Source organism: Triticum dicoccoides, chromosome 2A, assembly GCF_002162155.2.
Source record: "Triticum dicoccoides isolate Atlit2015 ecotype Zavitan chromosome 2A, WEW_v2.0, whole genome shotgun sequence".
In the NCBI taxonomy this organism is placed as follows: domain Eukaryota; kingdom Viridiplantae; phylum Streptophyta; class Magnoliopsida; order Poales; family Poaceae; genus Triticum; species Triticum dicoccoides.
This window is the reverse complement of record NC_041382.1, coordinates 500570172-500576357: the sequence shown is the minus strand read 5'-3', so window position 1 is coordinate 500576357 and position 6186 is coordinate 500570172. Positions and strand designations below refer to the sequence as shown.

General features: G+C 42.9%; 1 long non-coding RNA gene across 5 annotated transcripts; it reads right to left on the bottom strand.

Moving 5' to 3' along the window:
- Positions 1-2634: 2634 nt before the first annotated feature.
- Positions 2635-5783, bottom strand: LOC119355024. 5 transcript variants are annotated; one of them, XR_005171408.1, is made up of 7 exons: positions 5658-5779; positions 4813-4870; positions 4651-4728; positions 4453-4554; positions 3652-4381; positions 3415-3573; positions 2635-2877 (listed from the first exon to the last, which is right to left on the bottom strand). It is a non-coding gene; the product is annotated as an uncharacterized LOC119355024 (long non-coding RNA). The 5 variants fall into 5 exon arrangements; XR_005171409.1 differs by having other exon boundaries at positions 4813-4848; positions 5658-5777; XR_005171406.1 differs by having other exon boundaries at positions 3408-3573; positions 4813-5783.
- Between the last annotated feature and the right edge of the window lie 403 nt (positions 5784-6186).

The window sequence follows — 6186 nt, the reverse complement described above, 5'->3', positions numbered from 1 at the left end:
GCACCCCCCGGCCATCCATTCAAGCCCCGCTGACCTCCAGCTCGGGCGCAAGCAGCTCCTGCGCCCCACACCCCTATGATAGACACTGATGCGCCGCTTCCTCGGGGAACAGGTGGACTAGGTGCTCTGCACGCCTAAGCGGGTGCTGCTTCTTTTAATTGTGGTTCGGCTGACCCTGAAATGAAATCCAGGCGGGCTACTGACCTCTAGCAAAGGTGAAATAGTAAAAGGGAGGAAACCTTGTGCATTTAGTATCACGAAGAAGATGCAGTAAGAAGCGCTCAACTAGTTTCTTTCGTGGGATGAATACGGTGTGAGCGGAGACGTAAGATTTGCACGAATAAGGGAAGAGGAGTACCTCTTTCTGCTGGCAGTGTTGTGTCCTCCTTCTGTTTTTCCGACGATCTTCTTGTTGTTCGCCGGAAACCAGAAGTTGTGGAGGACGGTGCAGCCTTGGACGAACCCATGGCCAAGTTGTTGAGTGTGGTTCGGTGGTCGTCTGTCGACGGCGAGGAAGCAGATCCGAGGCGGCGAACGATGGCGTAGCGGGAACAGCTCCGGTGCGGTGGACGGTTGCGATAGTGGAGCCACAGCAGTGAGGCACAGGACGGCGTGGTCGGAGTGGTTCTGGTACGGCGCACGTCGGCGTCGGTGTCGTGGAGGCAGCTTTGCCTCGGCTTCAGCTTCTAAGTCCTTGAGGGCGTTGCGGTTGCGGTTGCATTGGACGACGACGTCGGGGTACCGGCTCCGGCGTGATGGAGGAGGGCGGCGGTGGATTGGCCGCTATGGGGTGGAGGACGGAGGAGGCTGGGGTTTCGCGGCTGGTGGAGAGGGCATTTTCGCGCCCACGGAGTATGAATGGGGAAACGGAGGGAGGCGGGGAACTAAGGGGGAACAATGTTTCGGTTTGAGACGCGCTTGTTTGAAATTTAGGGAAAGTTACAAACTTTCCCCCCATCTAAATTTTCGGACATATTGCGGGTTGGGGGTAGGACAGTCATGTCAGGTGTCCCAAATGTGGGCGGGATAGATTTCGGCCGAGCGCATGGGTAGGCGCCCACGGCGTATGAATGCTTCTCTAGCGTCTTGGTGAAGTTACAAACCTACCCCGGTTTAGACCTTTGGACATCGGGCCGATAGGCTACACGGGCTAGAGTCAGGACGGTGATTTCCTACCACCAAAACATTAGTCTCGCGCGGTTTCTGGTGACCAGAGGCCTATTTGGCGCTTCGTTCAGGGCCTCTTTGATTCACATGATTGTCAAAATGAAGGAATATGAAAAATGCAGGAATAGGGTGACATGTCCCATAGTACCCTACATGATTTGAAAGAATGTTTGATAGCATAGGAAAAACAAAGGAATTCTACAAAGAGGTTTGAGTGGATGGAAATTTTCCTCCAAAATGTAGTACAAGTGGATCATATGGAAAAATTCCTAAGGATGCCAATCCTACGAATCAAACAAGCATCACAGGAAAAATTCCTAAGGGTTTAAATCCTCCAAAAATCCTATGCAATTCCTTTGAATCAAAGGAGCCCTCAATATTTGGGAGCAGAAGCATTTAACGTTTTGGTTCTCTTGAATTGAACTTTCAGGATTTGTCAAACGTCATAAATCTTTACTCTTGAAAATCCTAAAGCTACGATTATTTTGGAATGGAGGGGGTACATTTGAATATACATTGTACATGAGTATATATTAAAAAATATGCAACTTACCTCAGTTCATGCATGGTTCCAGATATAATCTCCTTGGTTGCAAAAAAAAGTTAGATATGCGTATGAATATATATAGCATGTTCAAACTCACAACAAAGATTGATGCCCCCTTTTACATCTGATTTACAAATGTCATTATCTTGGGTTCAAATAGATGAATGCACTTCCTATGAATTCGAATCTTCGAAACCCCCTTTATGTTGAATTCGACACACTACAAGGATCCGGGTCTATTGCAACAAAACCATTCGTCGCAATAAGTGCCCAATTGTCGCAATAGGTACCTATTGCCACAACATGATGTTCGTTGCCGGACGTTGCGACAGGACACATGGTAATAGGTTATTGCCACAAAAAAAGAAACGTGGCAAGAAAGCGTGCTATTGCAACAACCATGTGACAAGTTGCCACATTTTACCTCATGGCAGCTCGCATTTTATGCCACAATTTGGTCTGTGGCGATAGCTTAATGCAACAGGTGCCAAATCATGCCGGGATTTGTGGCAATAACCTATGCCAACAACTCTTTTCTCGTGGCGCATGCTCATCCGTGGTAATAGTCAATTGTGGCATTACCCTAGTAACGTAAGACCACAACTCTCCAGACGTGGTGATACTAAAATTGCAGCATAATCATTTTTGTGGTGATAAATAGTTGTCACAATAGACAGGACATTTGTGGTGAGAGGCTGTTGCGACAATACAAACTTTTCGTGGCGAAAGGACTATTCCAACAAAACTGAATTGGTGGCAACAAGTAGTTATCTCAATGGACTGCCTGTTTGTAGTGATAAGTTATTGCGATAATATAAAGTGTACTGTCGCAACAGCCTAGTGCAACAAAATAGGTCGGCATGGCAACTAAGATTTGATGCAACGCAACATTCTTCGTTGTGCCACCATGTTCCAACCAGAAATAGGTTGTGGCAATAGCCTATTGCAACCAGAAAAATATATACATGCATTCAATTACATGATTCAGATAATACATATATGATGTACATTCATACAATATCAATATTTGCATAGCCAATATCCATCAAATGAAACTGAAATATAATTTAGCACGCATTCAACATACTGAATGTGCCAACCTAATTAAGAGAGAAGAGTAAATTGTCCATGGTCTAAAGTCCATTCTAGTTAATCTTTGGATCCTGCAATGAAGAAATCAAAATTTTAGTTAGCTCAAGTTAACTGAAAATAGAAAATAATTAGTCAAGAAAAGAAAGAAACAACACAATGACTAATCAGCATAAAGATATAACCACTGTCATGACAATTGTATAATTACTATATTCATGCATGCATAGTACCTTTCTGCCCAATTGTTATGACTACAACAACTAGCAAGCAAATGCTTGTGCCTGATGTACCACTCCATTAACAATCAGGTGCTATGCAAAAAGAATTGGATAATTTCACAAAAGAATTTGTAGTTCAAACACAAGAATAATTACCTAAATAAATTAATAAAACATCTAAACTTCTCCGAAACAACTACATACTGGCGCAAGTTCACAATTTCTAATGGTGAGAAAACTGTTCTATTTCTGGCTTCCCTACTTTATGTGCTTCAACAAAAACAAAATACAGTAGTGCAAGCAAGCAAACAATTGCACATTATGAATGCTATTTGCGTATCAAATAAAGGTCAACATGAAGACAAATCAAGCTTGTGACTTACCACTTACCATTGCTCGAAACATTCGAATATTTGCAGCTTGTATGAGCATATTGGGAGCAATTACATTGTGCCTTGTACCTAGAGTCCCAGTAGTACTAGCGGTCTGTAAAAGAGTATTTTGCAAGTTTGGATTACTAATTTCTTTGTTAGTCCTTTTCTTATTCATCTGCAAATAGAAGTGCACTTTTAGCAATGCAAGCAAGCAAAATAAATCTTACAAATTTGCAAGCATATAACTAATCACCTGATGTGTTTGCGTCTGTTGGGAGAACTGTGCAAACTTTGCCATCATGTTTTTCTCAAATTCCAATGTTGATCTTCGCTCCTCTTCCAACAATCTTTCTGTTTCAGCACGCTCTTCTTTTAACCTCTCCTCAAGGTTTTCTCTCTTAGCACGTTCGAAGTTAATCCTCTCTTGTGTGCTTTCACGTTCAGCTTGTAATTGATCTTGTAATTCGGTGACCTGATGGCTGAGCTCAGAGTTTACCTTTTGGATCTCTGTTGTAGCACATTCTTGCTCTTCAAATTGTGATTTAATCCTTTTCATAACCACTTGGTGGTTTGGCCATGTATCCATACCAATGTTGGGGATATCGCTTATCGGGAACTTATCGGTCGACCCATGATAAGGCGTAAATCGGCAAGTTTATCGGCATATCGGCCAATTTATCGCCATATCGGCTGATTTATCAGCCGATTTATCTTATCGGCCAGACAACGATAAGCGATAAATCGGCCGATTTATCGGAATATCGGAAGATATCTTGAACAGTGATCCATACCCATAAGGTTGTGATGAGTTGCATTGCGGAGTGTCTTTCTATGCGGTCTGGAAAATATTGCTTCTATGTTCACTGGAAACTGGACCTTCAGTTTCATTTTCTTTGTTTTGAACCTCTTTAAATGCTTTGTCCTAAATACAAAAAGTACACCTCACCCTTTGTTCTTCTGTCCATCACTTTCTACAACCCAAACTATACAAGAATTATTGCAGTAATCAGTATTACATTGTAAGAAACGAGGACACAAATATAAAAAAAAGTACCATTCTATAGTTGTGCACGGTTGCGGTGAGCATGGGATGGCCATTCGTCCAGTGCACACATGTTATTAGCAGCTACATGAGTACCAGGTTGTTCTTGAGTTCCTGTAAAAGAATTAACAATTTTGAAGATTAAGCGATCCAGGATTTTCCGTATTATAGCAAATGTTAGAGGTAGCTTAAATGTTATAAACATTTTACCAGATCTGTGTTGTCCATATTGGTTTTTGTAAGTTGTTATACTTTCCATCCTTGTTATGAGAACATATCCTTTCTTTACTGAACACAAAAACAGTTAAGGGACTTAGCATTATCAATTTGCACCATTTAGATAAGTGATTAAGATTTAAGGATGTTGTGTACCTTGCAGAAAGGAGTAATGTGCATCATCTCTTTCCTCTGTAGCGAGCAAGTTGTGTGCCTTGCAGAAAGGCTTAAAAGATTAAATGAAATCAAATTGTGTTATACCATGCAGAACAGGAGCATGCAAAACAGAAGTCTTTTAGCATAGCATATGTCTATGATTTTGATTTAGAAATTAAAAGCTGGGCGTTAAAGATCAAAGCAGAGCACATATAATCAAGTCTATACTGAAGCTGTGAAGCATAGACATGATACACAAATTAGCATCCTGACAAGGCTACTCCCAATGCATACACATGCAGTAATCTAGCCTGAATGTGGTAAGCAAACTACTAGTAGTCTACTACCATGGTTAAATAAGCAGAATGCGGCAGTATGCTTCAGTCTAGCCTGAATGTGCTATGCTTCAGAAAACTTGGTAAGAACAACACAGGCACATTCTGGAACAGTACTAGCACACACACTTCCACCATTAGACTAAGCACCATCAGACTACGCATAACACTCCAAAATACAGAAATACTGGAGTCATGGTTGTGGTCGCGGCCGCCGGCCATGGCTGTGGTCGTCGTGGCCGAGGCCCTGGACGGCATCGACGACGGCAGGTCGACCGTCTCCCAGCTCGGCGTGTGCGCCGCCGCCACCGCCGGCAAGGGATCATGTTGCATCTCGGGGGTTGTTGTAGTACGAAGACGAGGCAGGCTACTACATCCCGGCGGGCATGCCGGAGGCGAGACCAAGGAGTGCTGCACGGCGGCCGGCGGCGTGGTAGTTCTACGATGGAAAGGGGGCGCTGCGCCTGCGCTACACATCTACGAGGAGGAGATTTGGGACAAAGGAAAAACCTAATAAGACTATATGTTCGATGGACTCCATTGTGATCCGTGGTGTCGACGCCGTCATGACGCCATGAGGAGGGAGGAACCAGAACGAGAGAGCTCAGATCCAATATTGACGATACGGTGAAGAGAAATAATCGGGAGCACTTATGAGGGGTGTTTAGCGGGGAGGTTAAGATTTTTTTGGCGCAAGACACGACCAAATTATTTGGTGGGAAATAAAAAAAATTGGAGAGAAACTGAGGGCTTTAGCGAAAAGGTTAAACATTATTTCCGTAGAGCAAAGTACATGCTTAATTATTATTTTAGAAAGCAATTTTTAAGGGAACATTTAGAATAATGAAATAAATTAGGAAAAAATCGAATCAATATGGAATATATTTGGTGCTGAAAATAATATTACTAAAATTTGTTCATAAAAAGGTTATTTCGATGACTAGCCGAGATAGATGTCCTCGTCGTTGGCAATCGTACATGACGGTTGTCATGGCAAGGAGACTACGCAGTCGACACAAAAACAACATACGAGGCACCG